Source organism: Camellia sinensis, chromosome 11 (assembly GCF_055761805.1).
Source record: "Camellia sinensis isolate YWXY chromosome 11, ASM5576180v1, whole genome shotgun sequence".
Lineage (NCBI taxonomy): Eukaryota > Viridiplantae > Streptophyta > Magnoliopsida > Ericales > Theaceae > Camellia > Camellia sinensis.
This window is the reverse complement of record NC_138971.1, coordinates 138264378-138285053: the sequence shown is the minus strand read 5'-3', so window position 1 is coordinate 138285053 and position 20676 is coordinate 138264378.

Here is a 20676-nt window from a genome sequence, read left to right as displayed (position 1 = left end):
TTCTAATTTTTAATGTGTGTACATAAATTGCATGCTTCTAGTGTTAGGGAAATTTTGACATGAGGTATACTACTTTATTTAAGTAAAGAAATACATCTTGCAAGCTATTTGGTTTTGGGGTAATTTTAATTTCATGGGTATGATTCTTATTTTTCCTACCATGTTTTGCATGTCCTTGTATTTTTCTAATATGTTTTGCAGTGTTTAAATTTTTAGTTAATATTGACATGTTAATTATTTTCTAGGTATTAGTATAATCAACATGTTCCAAGTTTTGTAAAATTTAGTTTATGTTTCTAGAATTATTTACATTGCTTAAACATTAACATGGTTATTGTTATGTAATAATTTCCTATAACTCTCCACTAAATTTTTAATTGAAGTGTTTGGAGTTATAAAGGTTTTGTAACTTATTTATATTTATTCACATGGTTATTTGTATTAAAAATAAAATTGTTTCACCTCATGAAATTTTTATTAGAAATTAATTCATTTATGTAATTGATCATTGTTTTAATTTATTTAAGTGGATATTTTGTTTTTTCCATGTTTTGTATTTCTAGTGCTTTATCATGATTTGCTTGTTGCTAGTTTACAATATAATTTGCATGTTAAATTGCTTTCTAACATTGTTCACACGAGTTATTTACAATGTAATTCCTCTAGAATTAAGTTTATATTAAATGTTCAAATTTATTTACGTGTTTATTATGTAACAATTGGTTTATAATTCATGGCAATAAATTTTTAATGTAATTAGTTGGAATTATAAATTTTTAAGGTTTTGTAACTTGTCTAATTTGTATACATATTTATTGTGTAAATTAAATTGTACATTTAGTTTTGGTGTTTTAAGTTTTATTTGTGTAACTTATATTGCATTTTTAATTTTACTTAATTATGCGATTCATGACAGTGCTAGAAGGGTTAATTACAAGTTTCTTTTAATTAGTTGCTTTGTATTATTTTGTGGTTTGCTACTAACTTTCTTTGTAGGCATACCTGTGCAAAAAGGGAAGAATACAAATCCAAATAAAATTTGGGATTGTAATAAAAATTTAGACCACTAAAGTTTTTGACTGAACAGAAATACCTAAGCGAGGAAAGGAGCTTTAGACAAATAATAATCCTATTTGGATTGGTTTACTTTTGTTTATATTTGAAGCAATTGTTTGCTTGAGTTTTAATTATGGTTATTTAGCAATGTGTTAAATCAAGTTTTAATTGCATGTATTGTTATAACAATTTTTATGTTGCTTATAATTTGGTTAGCAATTTTTTAAAATTGTTTGTAAGTTTGGAACTTGGTGTGTTTTAACCTAGTTCATCCCTTGGAGAACTTAATTCTAAAAATCGTTTCTCACGGACGAGGAGTCAACATGCTCTTGAAAGTTTATCAAAAGGTTAACTGGGTTTTAAATGGAACCAATGTGACCCCTCCAGTCTTCCTGAGAACATTCCTGACCATGTTCGATTCTAGGTTAAGTGGTGAGACTAGTTTTGAATTAAATTTCCAACTATGGGATTTTCTAGTGTTAAATTTAATTTCTGAAAACACAGAAAGTGAAATTCTGTTGTTTTTCTCAGAAAGGACAACTATCAATGATGTTGCTGCTGCTAGTGGTTTCCCAACCCCAATTGTGATATTTGTGGTCGATCCATCTACTTCGACCTCGGTGGTCAACCCTGGTGTTACTCCGACTATTCCAGGAGGACCGCTCAGTCATCTTGAGCCCAGAGAAATTTGTTATGGTGAACTTCATGCGATGGCAGCAAAAAATGATGTTTTACTTGACCACGCTAAACCTTGCAAAGGTTTAGAGCGAGGATTCTCCAGTTGTGGCAGAGAATGAGCCAGATAGGTAGAAAGTCAAGGCGCTTGACACATGGAAGCAGACAGACTATCTTTGCCGAAACTATGTGTTCAACAGCTTGGCAGACTCATTCTACAGTGTGTTTTGTGCCAAGAGCTCAGCAAAAGAGTTATGGAAATCTCTGGACAAAAAGTACAGGACTGAGGACGCCAAAATTTGTGGTTGGCTGGTTCATGGACTTTAAAATGGTAGATTAAAAAACTGTGATAAGCCAAGTCCAGGAGTTCCAAGTGATCTTGCATGAAGTTCATGCTGAGGGGATGCCTTTAAACGAGTCATTCCAAGTTGCTATGATCATTGAGAAATTTCCCAATGGTTGGAAGGACTTCAAGAACTACTTGAAGCACAAGCACGAGGAAATGTCAGTTGAAGACTTGATTATCCGACTCCGAATTAAGGAGGATGATAAGAAGAAATGAGGGAGTACCTCCTCAATAAAGGCCAATGTCATTGAGCATGGCAGATCTTCTGGGGTGAGGAAGAAGCCCCCTGTGAACAAGGGCTCAAAGCTGGGGCCAAGGGGTGGTATTGCAAAGAAGCTGGCATACAAGCCGTAGGAACCTGGTTATCGATTCTTAGGGAAGTACTACAACTGTGGAAGCGAGGGGTATCAGGCTAGTCACTGCCATAGGCAGAAGAAGCCATACAAGACCAAACCTCGTGCTCACATGGAAGATATGGAAGAGCATTCCCATGATGAGGATGACATGCACTTGTTTTCCGTTGTCTCTGAGGTAAATATGGTGGGTACAAACCCAAGAGAATGGTGGATTGATACTGGGGCTACACGCCACATCTGCTCTTAGAAGAAGTTGTTTACAACTTTCAAGCCGGTTACAACTTTCAATGTAGCTCGGCTTTTTCTGCGCTCCCTTTCGGAAGGTTCGAAAGAAATCCCTACAGTTCGGACTCTCGTGGTTCTGAATCTAATCTCACAAGTGCAATGTGAAACTGACAAACACCAAAGAGTCCAAATTCGGCAAATCGTTTTGGAAAACTGATTTTGAATCAAAAATGCCAAAATTGGACTGTTTTGCTAGATACAGAGTTGCCACCTAAATATTTTATTTTTGGGGAAATTTAGGAAACCCATGACTCGTGCCAAAGGCCACGTGTTCGTCATCACCAAAGTTGCCTCGACTTGGGAACTTAGGTACGAGAGGGGAAGGTCATGAATTGAGCACTCCTGCTCGTCCGATCAAAGATCGGCCTCTACTAATCATGATATGATTTTTTATAAACATTATGTGCTCCTATTCCAGTTATTAAACTAGGATTACTATGTGATGCGCACAAGCAAGTATAGACTAATTTGCTCAATTTGGAACAATTCAACTCATGTTTGTTTGCGAAAATGGTTTGAATTTGCCACTTCAAGTGGGCTTAAAGTTTGCGGATTTTCCACCAAACATAGTGGGCTTAAAACTGATTTGCCACTCAACAAAGTTGGCTTTAAAACATACATTCGTTGAATCGTTCCAATTCAAACAGCAAGCCTCCCTCCACGGGCATTTATGCAGTTTATCAAGTAAGTATTTGGCCTTATGGAAAGCATACTAATCATGGCAACATTCACATTCATGCGAGTATGCTAAAGCATAAAACTCACCTAGTACTCCAAGCTAAGAAGACATGAGTTAGAAAACTATGCATGATTCCTAACTATACAAGATGCCTAATGTAACGCATGCAATATGCAATTAATAGGCTCAGCTACTAATATGACATACGAAGCAATTTAAACAGCATGCGATTAAACACGTTTTCAAAGAATTATTGAAATGACAATGCAGTTTGAATGATGCACCGAGCCTCGGTGCATGCAAGACAAGATGAATGTATGCAAACTTAAGGTATGCTAATCGAAACATGATGCTCCTAAACTAGCCATCAAAAGCGGTTTAAGTAAAAGGAAGAAAGACGTGGGGTTGTAAGACATACATGCATGCACGCACACTTATTACAACATTACGCCCTCGCGAGGAGGGTTCGAATGAAACTAGCTAAGCTACACTACTTAACTAATTATTACAACACTTCAAATGAATTAACTAACTATTCTAAGCTAATTAATTATTACAATTAAATAATTAACTATCTAAGCTAATTAAATACAAAACAAACTAATTAGCTAAATACTTAACTAATTAATTACAAAGCAACTAAGCTAATTAATTACAACATGAATTAATTAACTAATCTACTTAAATAATTACAACATTTGCAAGAATTAGCTACAACTAATTAACTAAGCAAGTTAACTAAATGGCCTCAGGAAACGAGTGATGCATGCATCCTCAGTTTTTCCACCCGAAGAACATCCACTGTCTGCCATTGATTGCCTCGTTGCACAACACTTACACTGTTTTCCTCCTCCAGATCAGCATTGCTCTACTCTAGAAACACAATACTGAATTTTTCACTGGTGGCTGGCCGGCCACAGATGAGGGTTTGCCGGCCAACACTGAGGGGTTGCCGGCCATTGGAGGTGGCTTGCCGACTACCAATAAGGGTTTGCCGGTCACTGAAGCCAAGTTTTTTCTTCCTGCAATAGAGGACAAAACAAAGCAAGAAAGGGGTGGTCTCACAGGTTGTTTGTACCATGTATCACCCCTTATCATCAACACAAGCTCAAAGGAGTGATACATTTGGCCCTCAAACCATCAATCAAGCAATTTCCATGCATGATGGCTAAGGGACTAATTTGTACAAGTTCGATGAATATAAAACAAGATCCAAATGCCATCACCCTATCATGCATGATCAAGGGCAACGGAGAGCTAGAAAAGTGGCACATTTCATCACTTTTGAGTATGAAATGCCCCATTTTCCTTGTGTTCAAATTAACGTCCGATTTGAACACATGCAATGCAACCCAAAGGAATGCTTATCTTGCCACTTTTACTTGCCAATTTTGTTTACATATTTTAGTTACCAAGTCATTCTTTAATCAATTTGTCCATTGGTGAGTGTTCTCTAATATGAAAGAAGTGTCAACCAAGGGATAATGTAAGGCAAGAGAGAGATCATGCCATTGATAATGAACCCTCAAAGAGGATTAAACCATTAAGCATGTCCTCAATCTCAAGCTTAAAGGATCCCAAGCTTGAAATAACCCTCAAAAGCAAATGAAAGAGCGAAGCAAAAAGGGAAGTTGCAGAGTTTATAGTGCTAAAAAAGAGTGACAAACAATACCAAAAGATGCTATCAACTCAAACAAGAGGTGTCTAAGACCCTAAAACACCAACTTGTGAGGACTATTGCACTACAACCATGCAAAACAAGACTCAAATGAACTAACCAACCCAAAATAGAGCTAAAGCAGGCTATTTCAGAGGCTAAAACATGTTGGACTTGAGCTAAGTTAAGCTAGAAAAACATGCTAACATATAAAGCTAACTAAGCATGCAAACAAGACACAAGGATGGGAGGTTAACCCCTCCAAATTTGGACTTCAAAATGAGGTTTTTGCCACTGAAAAACCTCTAAAATTCAGTGGTTAAAAGACCCAAAAAAGTTGGTTTGAAAGTTGTGAACAAAGGTACAAAAGCTTTACAAACAAAACAGTAAGAAAGGTGAACCACCCCTAACTAAAAATGGCCTCAAACCACCACCTTTAGGCCACAAAAACAGAGTTTTTTACAGTTTAAAACCAACCCAAAAACAACAGAAGAAGATGGCAAAGCAAATATGTAAAACAAGCTAACAAAGCAGGAGTTATACCTCTCAAAGCCAAAGCACAAATGAGACAATAAATCAAGCCAAGATGTCATGACCCGAACCCACCCCTATAGGTTAGGTTCATAACCGCCTAGTAATCATTAGATTACCTACGACCTCAGATGGAGAACAAATTTTAAATAATCATATGGGGCCAAAAGCGGAAGCAAAAGATAATAATTGTCCAATGAGCTTGTGCATAAATGGAATGAACAAAAACATTTCTTATATTAATAACTCACACCAAACATACCCACATAAAAGACATTCTATGTCTAGATCCATGTAATACCATAATTATAAAAAAGCATAGCTTATATACAGATAAGGTTAAACATGACCATCAAAAGAAGACAAAAGGGTCAAAACGATAGTTCTGAAAACTAAGGCCTCATTCGTGAGGCGTGTCATGGTTGACTCCACAAACTTGACATTCTTTCTCGGGTTCATTTCGGTTAGGGTTGGGCATCACGCTGCTCACCTACATACATATATACAAAGAGTGAGCGAAAGCCCAATGAATAATACCATAGTAAAGAGGTTATACGAATAAGATTCATATTAAGTACATCAAACCCATAAATTTCATATACAAATGGCCTTAGGCCCATTCTGTGTTTTCTTGTACATGTCAAACGGCCTCGGGCCCAATTTCGATCCTTATCAAACATATCAAACGGCCTCGGGCCCATTGCATCAAACATGTCAGACGGCCTCAGGCCCATTGCATAACTTGTCAGACTAATCAAACGGCCTTGAGCCCAATTCAAACACTTTAGCGTATCAAATGGCTTCGGGCCCATTATCTCCATATTCGTGTCTATGCGCATTTCGTATTCATGATCATGATCACTTTTCAGTCAAACGGCCTTTGGCCTGTTATTTCCATATTCGTATCTATGCGCATTTCATATTCATGATCATGATCACTTTTCATTCAAACGGCCTTTAGCCCATTACATTCATATTCAAATGGCCTTTGGTCCATCAAAATATTCAAATGGCCTTTGACCCATCAAGATATTCAAAAGGCCTTGGGCCCATTAAGATATTCAAATGGCCTTTGGCCCAATAAAATATTCAAACGGCCTTTGGCCCATCAAAAATATTCAAACGGCCTTTGGCCCATCAAAATATTCAAACGTTTCGAACGACAAACGGCTTCAGTCCCAATTCATACTCTTATCAGACGTATCAAACGAATAGAATGCTCATTCATAATTCAATTTCGCAAGCCCATAAAACTTACACATGAGTAGCATTTAAAAGATAATATACCTGAAAATATCTTTACTAAGATATTACTCACAATGTTCTGATGCTCGATTCGCCCTTGCACTTGACCCTACACAATTCGTAATACACATAGAAATCGGGTCACAATACGATTTATTCCGTTCTTTAATTCGTTAATTCTCTTAAACTTCTTTCTTTACCCTTTACGTCATTGACAAAGCTCGATGTATGCCTAAGAGTGCTTAGAAATGAAAGAGAACTGAAAACAAAACACAAAACCATTTTTCACAATTTCAGGAACAGGGCTCTCCGCTCGAGCTGACCCCTTTGGTCTGCCAAAGTGCTGGTTACTACATTTTCTACGCTCGAGCGTGACTCTTTCTGCTCGAGTGGACATCAATGCCTGCAAAAGTTCTGGAAGCCAACATTTCACGCTCGAGCGGTGCTTTCCCCGCTCAAGCGGATATGCCGAATTCTGGAATTTCTAGAATTGCATTTGAAGCTCAAACTTAGCATTCAAAGGGTCTATAGCTCATGTTCTTGATACAAAATCATGGAAATCGTTATACAATATGGGGACATAAAAAAATTGAGTCTAATTTGTCCAAAATCACAATTCAATTCCCAAATTATTTCACATTTTTCTTGACAACCCATACCAACTTCATATCTTCAAAACTCATGCAAATTAATTTCCATGTCATTTTGAAATATACATGTATGTGAAATATAGGCTTCACTCTCATCTTAAATTGTACAATTGATGATCAACTTCATGAAATTCAACATTATCATGTTTACTTGCGCCAAATAGCCTTCAATTCATTATAAAATGCATGTTTGTACTAAAACATGGAAACACATGACAATCATTTACATGCATGTACATACAAACTTTAAGTTCATCAAATTCAACTCAACTTATGTTCTTCATATCAAACCCAATTCCAAACTCACAAATTCTAAAATATGAATTAAACTTTCAAAATATAATCTCAAAACTTTACATGACTTGTCTAGAAACATACAAACTCTTAATTAATCAAGAAAATATTATTAATTTTAGATCATTTACATCAAAACTCCTTTAATTTAAAAATTGAACTCATTTGTCCATAAACTCATAATTTTCCAAAGCTTAGTTCTTATTTCATCAAAATATGAAATCAATCCCATGAAATTTATGATGCATGTAAATTTACATCTCATATATATCAAAGTTTCCAAACCCAAGCTCAATTGAAAAATTACAATTATTTCTATATTGATTAACCTTAACCATGTTCATGAATTAATTCTCTAATTTCTCCAAATTACATGCATGTGAAAATAAGACTCAAATCCATATATGATGTGCAAAAATCAAACCCAAAATAATTAATTTCTAAGTTAATTTCCATAATCATGAATCTAATTTAATTTCATCATCTTCTTGCTAATTTCCTTTTAATTACATGAGATTCAACCCAATCACCTCTTAATTTCAGCTTGTAGGTAAATTATCTACAAAATTTAAGTCTCAATTCATTACCTTAACTCTTTAAATTGATGAATTTCTTGGTCAATTATTCAACTCCTCTTCAACACTTCACTCTCCTTTGTTTTTCTCCTTGGTCTTCCAGCAAACTCTCTCTTTCTCTACACTCTTTAATTCATTCTCTTTCCTTTTGAAATGCTCTCAGCAGAGCACCAAGCAAGAAAACCCTTTAACATACACACACATGCACACCCATACACACATGCACTCCTCTTTTTGTTGACAACACATAGCACACATGCACACTTAATCAAGCCTCTAGCACAACACTCACATGTTCATACATACACAGATTTCTCAGTACACCCACCTAAATTTCTCAGCGCACCCACACCCACAATTCTAGCTTGTTCCATAATGCAATTTATGCTTAGGATTAATTTAATTAAGCAACACTTAATCTTAATAAATCTTGGCTAACACATAATTAATTAATCATAACTAATCACAAATCCCACATAATTTAATTAGTCTTATTTGACTTCCTTTAGAGCCCAATTAATTACATTTAAAATTATCAATCTGAATAAGATTTCTAATCACACTCCCAAAAGGCTCCAAATATTAAATTAAACTTATTGTCATCATCAATTTTGATTTCCCAAACCATTTAGGCCTTCAATTTCTAATCAAACTCCAAATTTTCGTCAATAAATTACATATTCAAATTGGACACCCCATAAATAAATTTAATTTATAATAATCACAATTTTAAATCCTCATAATTTAACTAACTTAATTAACTCCAATTTGGACCTAATTAATCGAATTCTAATTTTACTAAACTGAATCGAATATTTAATTAAACCCTTATATGGTCCAGTACTTGAAATTAAACTGAATCAACTCACCAATTTTACCTCCTTAAGCCATTTGGACATTCAATTCTACTTCCAAATTAAATTCTTATTAAAATCAAATACGAATCAGACTCTAAAAATTTCCATAAATCCCAAATTAAATTAGGATAACAACCAATTAAAATCCCAAATCTCCTTAATTAACCAATATAAAATATTATACATGGCTGTAGACCCGACTTTCTTCGCGCTCCCCCCCTTTCGGAGAGAGCGCGAATTGGTCTTACAACAGTTCGGACTCCTGTCACAGTTCTGAATCTAATCTCACAAAGTGCAATGTGAGACTGATAAACACCAAAGAGTCTAATCCCGCAAATCATTTTGGAAAATCAGATTTTGAATCAAATAATGCCAAAACTGGACTACTTTGCCAAATTACAGAGTCGCCATCTAAATATTTTATTTTGGAAAATTTAGGAAACCCTGACTCATGCCAAAGGCCACGTGTTCGTCATCACCAAAGTTGTCTCGGCTCGGGAACTTGGGTACGAGAGGGGAAGGTCATGCAATGAGCACCCCCGCTCGCCCAATCAAAGGATCGGCCTCCACTAAGATTGATATGTTCTTTTATAAACCATGTGTTCTTATTCCGGTTGTTAATCTTACTTACTATGTGATGCGCACAGCACACAAGTGTAGACTAAGATCGCGAGAATTGGAGCAAAACAATTCATGTTTGTTTTCAAAAATGGTTTGGAAGTACTACTCGCCAGTAGGCTAAAGCGTAGATTTGCCACCCTCAAGTGGGCTTTAGAAAACATGATTTTGCCACCTCGCAAAGTGGGCTTAAAACTCACAATCATCGAATTGTCCCAATTTAGGCAATAAAGCCTCCACCCACAAGCATTCAAGCAGTTAAGCAAATAAGCAAATAGCCTCATGGCAAGCATGCTATCATGGAAACACTCACACTCATGCAAGTATGCTAAAGCGTAAACACTTACAGTGTACTCCAAGCCAAAACAAAGAAACTAGTTAGAAACAATGCATGATCCTAACTATGCTAAGATGCCTAATGCAACACATGCAATAATGCAACTGAATAGGCTCGACTATCTTAGATGGAATATGAGTACAACAATTTGATACATGTATTTAAAGAGGTATTGAAATACGATGCAGTTTGAATGATGCGTCGAGCCCGGTGCATGCAAGACAAATGAATGATACACGCATGCAAAGCATAAGGTATGCTAATCAAAACGTGACCCTAAACTAACCATCAAAAGCAGTTAAGTAAAAGGGAGAAAGAAGTGGGGTTAGAAGACATGCACACACACACGCACCCATATTACAACATTGCGCCCTCGCGAAGGAAGGTCTGAATAAATAAGCTAAGCTAATTATTACAAAGCAATTAATTAACTATTCCAGCTAATTAATTACAACCCAATTGAATTTATATAGCTGGTTACACAAACTAATTAAAATATTACAACACTTAAATAATTAACTATACTAACTAATTAAAGCGATAAAGTGGCCTCGCGAGCGAGGGACACTGTAGACACCCTATTTTTAACCGACCTTAAGACTCAGACATCATCATCTGTGCACTCCTTGGTGCCTCTTGGCTGAAGGAGAGTGAGGCCCTGTCGGCCACTTTTGGCATTTGCCAGCCACTTTTTATCCTTGCCAGCCAGTTGGGGTGGTCGATCAGCTAGTTTAACTGGCCGACGGCAGCCAATTTTCTCATTTTTCTGATATTTTCAGATATTTTGAGCCAGTTGTTGAGCATTGAAGCTATCCTCCATACACGTGTATGGAGGGATAGATACAAGCTTTAAGCTTGTCAAACAAGCTTTTGCTTGCATTGCCTATATAAGGGGAGGTCCCTCCCCCTTGTTTGAGGTTCATAAATTTTGGAAGCAAATTTTGACTCTCTCTCTAGAGTTCTCTCTCTATATATATTATACTCTATAGTGCTTGAAAGTGAGTGTTCTTGGCATATTTGCACACAACCCTCTTTGCCAAACATCTTAACCTTGGAGCTGAGATTTCTTAAGACTTGTTTGGGCCTCTTAAAGTTAGTTTTTGGCTCAGAAGTTGTCCTCTTGCTGCTGTGCTTCAAGGGTGAGCATATTTCCTTTTTTAAGCTTATTTTTGTATACCATCTTAGCCACCTTTGCATGTTGTTTTAGGCTTGGTTGTTAACTTCAAAAATCTCTATTTTTAAGTTTTAAAAATGTTGGTTTGAGTCCTTGTTGGGGTTAGGGGCGGTCTACCCTCTTTGGTTGCTTATTTGCTAAGCCTTTGTACCATCTTTTAAGGCTATTCAAACTATCTCTTTTTGGCCTTTTAACCACTGAATTACAGAGGAATTTTAGTGGTGGAAAGGTGGTTTTGAGGTCCCAAATAGGAGGGGGTGGTCCCCTCTCCTCTTATCTCGCTTGCATGTGTTGATGGCCTACTAAATAAGCATGTGTTTCTACTTTTTTGTGGCTTTGTTCAAGCATGTTTTTGTGAGTTTTTTTAGACCTACCATAACTCTATTTTTGGCTTGTTTGATCATTGGTTGCATGCTTCTTACACTTGTAGTGTAACCTTGCTCACTAGCTTTGCATGCTTGCTACTTTAGCCCATTATTCTAGCTTGTTTTGGTTACACTCCAGCATGTTTTTGCTCATATTTTAGCATGCTTGAACTCTGTTTTGAGTGGTCTTAGCCCTTTGAGGCTTGCTTTGTATGGCTATAGCATGACAGGCTTTGATAGCTTTGTGTTTTGAGTCCTCTAGCATGCTTTGCTTAGGTTGTTTGCATGATTTGACATAATTTAATATCTAATTTCAGAGCAAATATCACTGTCATACTCTCATATGTATCACTCTTTCAATGCTTTTGAGAAGTTGAGCCTTGTGCCTTGTTTATGAGCCAATACATGAGCTTATTTTTCTTGCCATCTATGCTGCAAGTCTAGCATGTTTTTGCTACTATTTCGACCTACCTTAGGTCTGTTTTGAGTGGTTAAGGTCATTTGAGCTTTGCTTAGTATGGTTGTAGTATAAAGGACCTTGACTAGCTTTGTGTTTTGAGGCCTTTAACATGTTGTACATGTGATGTTTGCATGGTATGGCACCATTTAGCATGTAATTTCAGTGCATATAGTATAGTCACACTCTCATATATTTCACTTCTTTATAGCTTTTGAGGGTTGTGTATTATGCCTTGCTTATAAGCCAACATGTGTGCATGTTCTTCTAGTATTTTGAGCTTTCATTTCAACATGTTTAGGCCATTATTTTGGCATGATTGAGCTCTGTCCAGGGTTGGTTTGGACATTTGTGCTATGTATTGCATGCCCCTTGTGTATTGCTCTTTACTAGATGTGATGTTTTTGGTCCTCAACGTGCCATGTTTGCATTGCTTGCATGCTTTATGGTCTTTAGCATGCCATTTCAGCACTGAACATCTGCCACCTCTCTCATTTCTTCATTCTTCCATTTCATTTGAGAGTTGTTTGGCCTTGAGATTGTGTTTGAACTTGTGATTGAGACTTATGCTTAAATGGCTTTAACCCTCTCTTGAGGGTTCCTCCTAGTCAAAGGCATGGTCTCTCCTATGCCTTAAACCATTCTTTTGGTTGACCTCCTCTCCTTAGAGGACTTGCACATTGGACTTAACCAATTAAAGAATGGATTGGTAATGTAAAATGTGTAAACAAGAATTGAGTCAACTAAAACATGCCAAGATAACATATGTGTGTTGCATTGCGTGTGTTTGGATCGGACGTTAATCCAAACACAAGAAATGTGTGACGTTTCATACTCGAAGTGATGAAACGTGTCACGTTTCTTGGTCCCTAACACCCTTGATCAAGCATGATAGGGTGGAGGCTCTTTGTGTGTTGTTTGTGCATTCATAAACATGGTATAAGCTTGGTTCTTGGCCACCATGCATTGAAAATGCTTGGTTGGTGGCTTGAGAGCCGAGTGCCACACTCCTTTGAGCTTGAGACATGATTGGGAGAGTGGCAATGCCTATATTGTCTTGCAAATACATTGTTGTGCATCTATTGTTCTCTGTTGCAGCAAAACCAGAAGCCTGGAGAAGTAACTAGCCGACCGACCAGTAGCACTAGCCGACTGGCCAGCTTTAGTGGCTGGCAGCTGACCAGCAGATCCTTGTTTTAAGGTAAAGGTAGTCTGGAGGTTGGCACAATTTTCAGAGATCACGGCAAGTGTAAAAAGAGGCAATTGACAGTATAATAATGGATTTCCGAGTGAACACCAACCGAGCATGCATCTTTAACCTCTTGGAACAGAGCTGAGGTGGTGTACCTTGTAATTAGCTTTACTTGTTAGTTAGCTTAAATTTGTAGTTTAATTAATTAGTTTGTTAATTAATTAAGTGTTGTAATAATTAGTAAGTAGTTTACTAGTTATTCGTTTTGTTGCGTAATAATTAGTCTAATTAGCTTAAATTAGATTAGTTAAGTAGCTTAGCTTAGCGTAGCTAGTTAACTTATTATTCGGACCCTCCGTTGAGAGGGCAAATGTTGTAATAAGTGTGCGTGTGTGTGTGAATGTCTTCCAACCCTACGTCTTTCTCCCTTTTACTTAACCGCTTTCGATGGTTAGTTTAGGGTCATTTTCAATTAGCATACCTTCTGTTTGCATCATTCATTTGTCTTGCATGCACCGGGCTCGGCGCATCATTCAAACTGCATTGTATTTCAATACCTATTTGAATACATGTATCAATTGTCGCATTCATATGCCATCCTAGATCGCCGAGCCTATTTAGTTGCATTTTTGCATGTGTTGCATTAGGCATACTACCATAGCTAGGATCATGAATGATTTCTAACTAGTTCTCTATTTTGGCTTCGAGTACACTATAAGTGTTTACGCTTTAGCATACTTGCATGTGTGTGAGTGTTGCCATGATAGCATGCTTGCCATGAGGCTATTTGCTCAAATACTAAACTGCATGAATGCCTGTGGATGAAGGCTTTATTTCTTGAATTGGAACAATTCATCAAAATGTGAGTTTTAAGCCCACTTGGAGTGGCAAATCATCATGTTCTAAACCCACCTTGTTTGGTGGCAAATCCACATTTCTACGCCCACTTGAGGGTGGAAAATTCAAACCATTTTCAAAAACAAACATTGAATTGTTTTGTTCCAATTCAAGCGATCTAGTCTATACTTGTATGCTGTGCATATCACATAGTAATATAGCTAATAACTGGAATAAGGACACATGTGTTTTCAAAACAACATATCATGCTTAGTAGAGGCCGATCCTTTGATCCGGCGAGCAGGGGTGCTCATTTCATGACCTTCCCCCTCGTACACAAGTTTCTAAGCCGAGGCAACTTTGGTGATGACGCACACGTGGCCTTTGGCACGAGTCATGGTTTCCTAAATTTCCCAAAATAAAATATTTAGGTGGCGACTTTGTAATCTGGAAAAGCAGTCCATGTTTGGCGCTTTTTGATTAAAATCGATTTTCCACAACGTTTTGCCTGATTTGGACTCTTTGGTGATTTATCAATCTTACATTGCACTTTGTGAGATTAGATACAAAACCGTGACAGGAGTCCGAACCGTAGTAGCATGAACCAATTCGCGCCCTCTCCGAAAGGTGGGCGCGCGGAGGAAGTTCGGGCGATCTACAGTTTCTGGCGACTCTGCTGGAGATTTAGAGAACTTGACTCAAACTCATGATATGTTGTTTTATCTACATTTATGTGTTTCTTTACATTGCATTTGCTTTGGTGCGCGTAGGACACCGTGTTTGCCATTTGTTATTCCTGAATGGTTTGCCGGAGGCTTGCTTGGAAAAGCGTGCCATACGACTGACCGGTTACGGGCTCTACAACGATGGAAACACAAACGTTGGTTCTGCTGAGGCACCCTTCTTGACCAATCGACCTAGTTGCATATCGAAAGCCATAGAGACCATTCCGAACTAGGACAAGTTGCTTACCCGAATGTAGGTTGTTTGAAATCGCATGCGTGCATAGTGAAACCCTAGCTCCTGACGCAACTAGGACAAGGAAACCCTACCCCACCATAGGGGTGTTTTGGCTCTCTCTTGCTTGATATGTGCTGCTAGGGTGTGTCTCTATAGGAATGTATGTATCAGTCGCAAGTCTGAGCATCAGTTTGGGGATATCAGTTTTGAGGCAGAAAATTTTGGGGTAGAATTCAATATAGAGTGCACAGTCATTCAGCTGTAATCATATCTATTCTAGTGAAATTAGGTTAAGATACTGTCTGTTTTCTCTTTTGCAAAGTAGTCTTGGAACCATAGCTTGAAAAGGCTCCAATGTCCCCCGGGTACATTCGACTTGTGTTGATAGACTTTGTTAGGTTGGAGATTTAGTTCAAGGACAGCCAGTGTTTCCATCGCTAAAGGCAAGGCTAAGAAAGACCAGTCAGAGCTCACTGGTTCAACTGATCTGACAGTCACTAGTCACGTCACTTTTGTTCAAACTCAGCTGACCGTAATGGCACAACGTTCAGAGGAAATTGTGGCCATAATAGCGGCATTAAACCAGGGAATCGTTATACAGTATGAGACCAATGCTGAAGCGCAACGCCCGTCTGGGGCACCTACCACACATCTAGTCTCGGGAACCCAACCAAACTTTGACCCACTTCCGCCCGCTGAGGATTTGCATGGTTCGGATCCCCGAGAAGGGTTGGCTCAGGCTTGAGTTTTCAAACCCCTAGTGCGGCCTACTGAGAGGCTTTATTCTCTTGATATTAATGAGCCTGACCCGATGCAGCCTACTGAGAGGCTTTATTCTCTTAATATTAATGAGCCTGACCCGACCTCATTAAAAATTGCCAACCTTAAAAAGCAAGTCGACATTGGAGATGGGTACACCAAGGCTGCCATACGACTCGCAGACAAATTCAAAATGCCACATATTGACCGTTTCGATGGGTCTGGAGATCCTATGGTACATGTTCTGCTTTTCATGGATGTCTTGAAACCAACAGGTCTGACTAAGCCGAAGAAACTCTCTCTGTATGGAAGAACCCTGTCGGGTGCAGCTGCCACTCGGTACGCTGAGGTATAGGATACAGTGAAGCAAAACTCGGAAAAGTTGGCTGAGGCCTTTGTTGATCAGTATTCTAACAACACCCAGGTTGAAATGACCATGCAAGAGCTTGAAGCAACCCGCCAGAACCCAACAGAGCCTTTTGTGGAATTTGTTTCAAGGTGGAGAGCAAAGGTAGCACAGATGACAGATCACCCTTCTAAGAGGGATCAAGTGCGGATAGGGGTGCAGAACCTGGAGCATGATATGTTGTAAAAGTTAATAGTGGCGCCGCTGTTCACTTTCAAAAGTTTGCATGAACTGGGGGTTCAGATCGAGAATGCGTTCAACAGAGGGATTATTCCCAGAACAAGTAAACCAGTAAGGAGGATTTTTGCCGAGAGTACCAATGCTGGCGGTAGCACTGTTCCCAAACCCACTAAAATCAATACAGTCGCCATAGCCGACCCTTTTGGCAAGGCCAGTCTACAAATAGCCAGCCCGGCCCGAGCTCAGGGCAGAACTTTCACCCCCCTCTATACGAACCTAACCAGCGCACTAAAAGTCATGATGGAGAGAGGGTATCTCAAACCCCTTGATCATCAACCTTTGCCTGACCCACTCCCGGCCAGACATAACCCCACCAAATACTGTGTGTATCATCAACAGCGCGGCCATGGCACCGATTGTTGCTACCGCCTTCGTCATGGGGTCCAAAATCTCATCGACAATCGGACGATAGCTCCACCTCAAGATCCCAATGACCCAATACCTCATCCACATCTCGACCTTAGTCGTACACTGCCATCTACCTGCAACCCCGGTACATACACCCCGACCCATTTACCCAAGCCTGAGGTGTTCATTCCGAAAAGCACCAACTTATGCATGACGGATGCAGTTGAACCCCAATCATCTCAAACCCATGAACCCACTACTTCTGAGTTAGTGAGAATGATTGAAGATTTGCAAAAAACTATGGCAGATTTAGCCTTTGGAATATTGGCTTCGTCATCAACCACATCACATGCCAGAAATTTCATGCCAAAAGGCTCTCCAATTTTAGGGCAAGCTGCAATTAAAAATAGCCAACCTAAAGCCATCCCAGGTTTAGGCAATGACGTGTCGACAACAACTGGGCTTCACTCTGATATAGCGACCTGATCCCTTGACAAAATGGAGGCAAGTGGTGAGAACAAGGTAGGGACAGACATTGGTCCCTTTGAACACCTTCAGTGGGTTGTTGAGGCTTTGAAAGCCAAAGGGCTGAACAAATAGCAAGTGCTTGCAGTTGTTGCAAAGACTGTGGATAGCACATTTGTCGCTCAAGATGAGAGCATTTTGAATCAAGGGGCAAGCCGGGAGAAGGGATGTTGTATCAGGAACACCCCTTTCAGCTCTAATCCTACACTCGGAAGAGATCATCAAAAGCTAGCACCTGCCAACCCCTTTGCTGGTACATTCAACCCGACCACACGAACCGCGAAGTATCAACCCCGAGGCCAGTGGGTCTTCAATCCCCTCTACATGACTTTGTCCAAAGCTCTCCAAATCCTTATAGGACAAGGCCGTCTCAAACCCCTTGAGCCTCGGCCTCTCTTGGATCCCATTCTAACTAAGCATGATCAGGTCAAGTACTGTGCCTTCCATCAACAAACCGGTCATGACACTGATGTTTATTTTCGTCTTCGCCATGAAATACAAGATCTGATTGACAGTGAGGTCATCGTCGCACTAGGCTCTGCAAAGTCTATCAGCACTGGATCGGTGAACTTGGGGGGATAATGTGATTATGTGATCGGGGGATGAACCGCCTGCTGATGGCACTCAGTTTACTCCAGATATGGAGATGACACGCACTGTTTTGGGCAATGTGCAAATGCTGGTTATTTTACTTTCTAGCTTGGGTATTGGGTCAGTCTTGTTGTGTTGTATTGAATTAGTCTTTTTATACTGAGTCAGTGGAGTCTGTCTTGTTGTATTGAGCCAGTCCTGTTGTGTTAGAGTCAGGTGATTTCGGGTGTGTTACCTCGGACATCATTATCTTGTTTTGTCTTTGTCTTTTACACCATTTCTTTTGCGTCTGTTTCTACCATTGAGCCAGTTGTGCCAGAAGATCTGAATGAAACAGCAGTGATTTTCACCCTTTTGTGTCTGTTCCTGCCATTGAAGCTAGTTGTGCCAGAAGATGTGAATGGAACGGTAGTGTTTTTCACCTACTTTTCTGTGCCTTGAAATCATTGCATTGACCTAAGTTTTTTAAAAAAAAAATTTTAACGCTGTGATGAAAACAAAGAGGAGGGAATTCCTTGGGATTTGCAAAAATTTGATCAATTGAGAGAAAGAAAGGCAAGCTAAGCCCTTAATGAATGAGATCATGTTTGTTAATCTGAGTACTGGGAAGGATCCTGGCTTGATCTAGATTGGTTCTACATTGTCTTCAGCTCGAGTGACTAGTCACTTTCGTAGTAGATTTCAAAAAAATGTTTTGCGTGGTCCTACGAAGACATTCGTGGAATCACTCTCGAGATTGTACAACATAGGATCACTCTCGGCCTCAAGACTTGACCCCTTTGCTTTCAGACCTTGAACTTGGATTCAGAATGTTCAACGGTCAACCACAATATGAGGCTTGTATGGCCAGATTTGAAGTAGCCCTTGAACTAGGGGCAATAAGGTCGTATGACATCAAAAGAGGCCCGCCAGGCCAGATTTGAAGCAACCCTCGAACTGGGGGCTAGAAAGTCAGGTGAAGAAGATCAGATGTTGTCAAAGGAAGCTTGCAAAGCTAGATCAGAAGAAGCCCTTGAACTAGGGGCAAAAAAGGTCAGATGTGCTCGAAGAGTCAAAAATGGATCATTCCGCAAACCAATGAAGACTGGCAAGAAGGCCAAATCCCAGAAGCTAGAAGAAGAAAGTATTGTTGAAGGACAATCAAGTTCCTATCCGCAACACTAGGGGCAAATTCAGCCCCCATTGGATGGACTCCTACATCATCAGCAAACAGCAGCCATTCTCCTGGATTCAGATGGCTTTGAAATCCTACAACCATTCAACATGGACATGTTACACTTTTTTACCCTTGAAAGGCTCGCTGGGTCGAAAACCCGGAAGGGTGACCTAGGCAAAAGTTAGAGCAAATGAAAAGAAAAAGAAAAGAAAAGAAAGAACAAAAAATAAAGAAAATGAAAAGATGAAAAGAAAAAGAAAAGAAGAGGAAAAGAAAAGAAAAACACAGCTCGCAAGGTTGAAAACCCAGAAGGGAAACCTTGGCAAAAGTTAGAGCATAAAAAGAGAGTGTTAACACCCGAGTGAACCTCTACCGAACTACGTAAGGCTTGATTCCCATCTTTGGGATACGTAGGCAACTTCCTTCTGAAGTCCAGCCGTAAAACACTTCAAATTCAACTGTCCTGTCCATGAGATTGAACGGGGTCATCTTTGTCTTCTCTGTATCCGAGAGTTCGGTTGTGATCGTCACTTTGGGGACTGATTACAGTGCGCTGTGGTGCCACTCAAACAAGGGGCAACTTTCCATTGCCATGCAGTGTCGTTCAGACAAGGGGCAATGTTCTATTGTTTTGAATCTGAGGTTGTGCATCTCAAGAGTAAATTCTATGTTGGTCGAGCAATGGCCATTTGCAAAAACAGTTTTTGGGAATTTTTTAATGAAGTTGACTAATTTTCTCGAAAATTATTCCATTTTTCCAAAACTGGACCATTTCTTGGACCCAAAAAAGAAAATTTGCAGTGCTCATAACCTGACTTGCATGATTTCAAATCAAAAATCGAACAAGTATGTTAATCTAACTCTCATGTTGGTTAAAATTGTTTTAGTAGAAGCCAAGAACAAAAAATGGTCAAAATGATGAACTAGGGGCACAGTTGAGTCAGGTTTTCTGTCTTTTCCCCATTGTTAGCATACTTGCCAGGAAAGGGCACCATATTCACCAGAAAGGGCACAACTGAAGCTAATAAGTAAAAGGGCCGAAAGCTCTCATAGCCTCCAAGCAGCGAGGTATCAAGCCAAGTGCGAAGCACAAACTAGAATGGAGCAGGGTATTCCACTCCCTCATTTGGACAGGTCCGATCACATCCGAACTTGCCAAAGGCATCGCCAACCGATGTCAATTGCAGATCTGCTGCACATCTGGTCGCACTGCAACCCCTCTATGGGAGAGCTCATTAGCTGTGAGCGAAAAAAGAAGAATCTAGTAGAATACTAGGGGCACGAGCCCACAACTTCTTGCTTATCCATCAACCACCCAGGGGAGGGATAAAAAAATAAGAGAGATTAAAGAATAGAGAGATGTGCACTGAGAGAAAAAGTGAGGAAAAGGCTTTTTAGAGAAAAAGAGATTGAGTGCCAAAGTGATGTGAGAATCACAAATGAGAAAGGATGGGAAACATTACCTGGAGAAGCTGTGGGCTCCCTGTGAACCAAGAGGTCTCTTG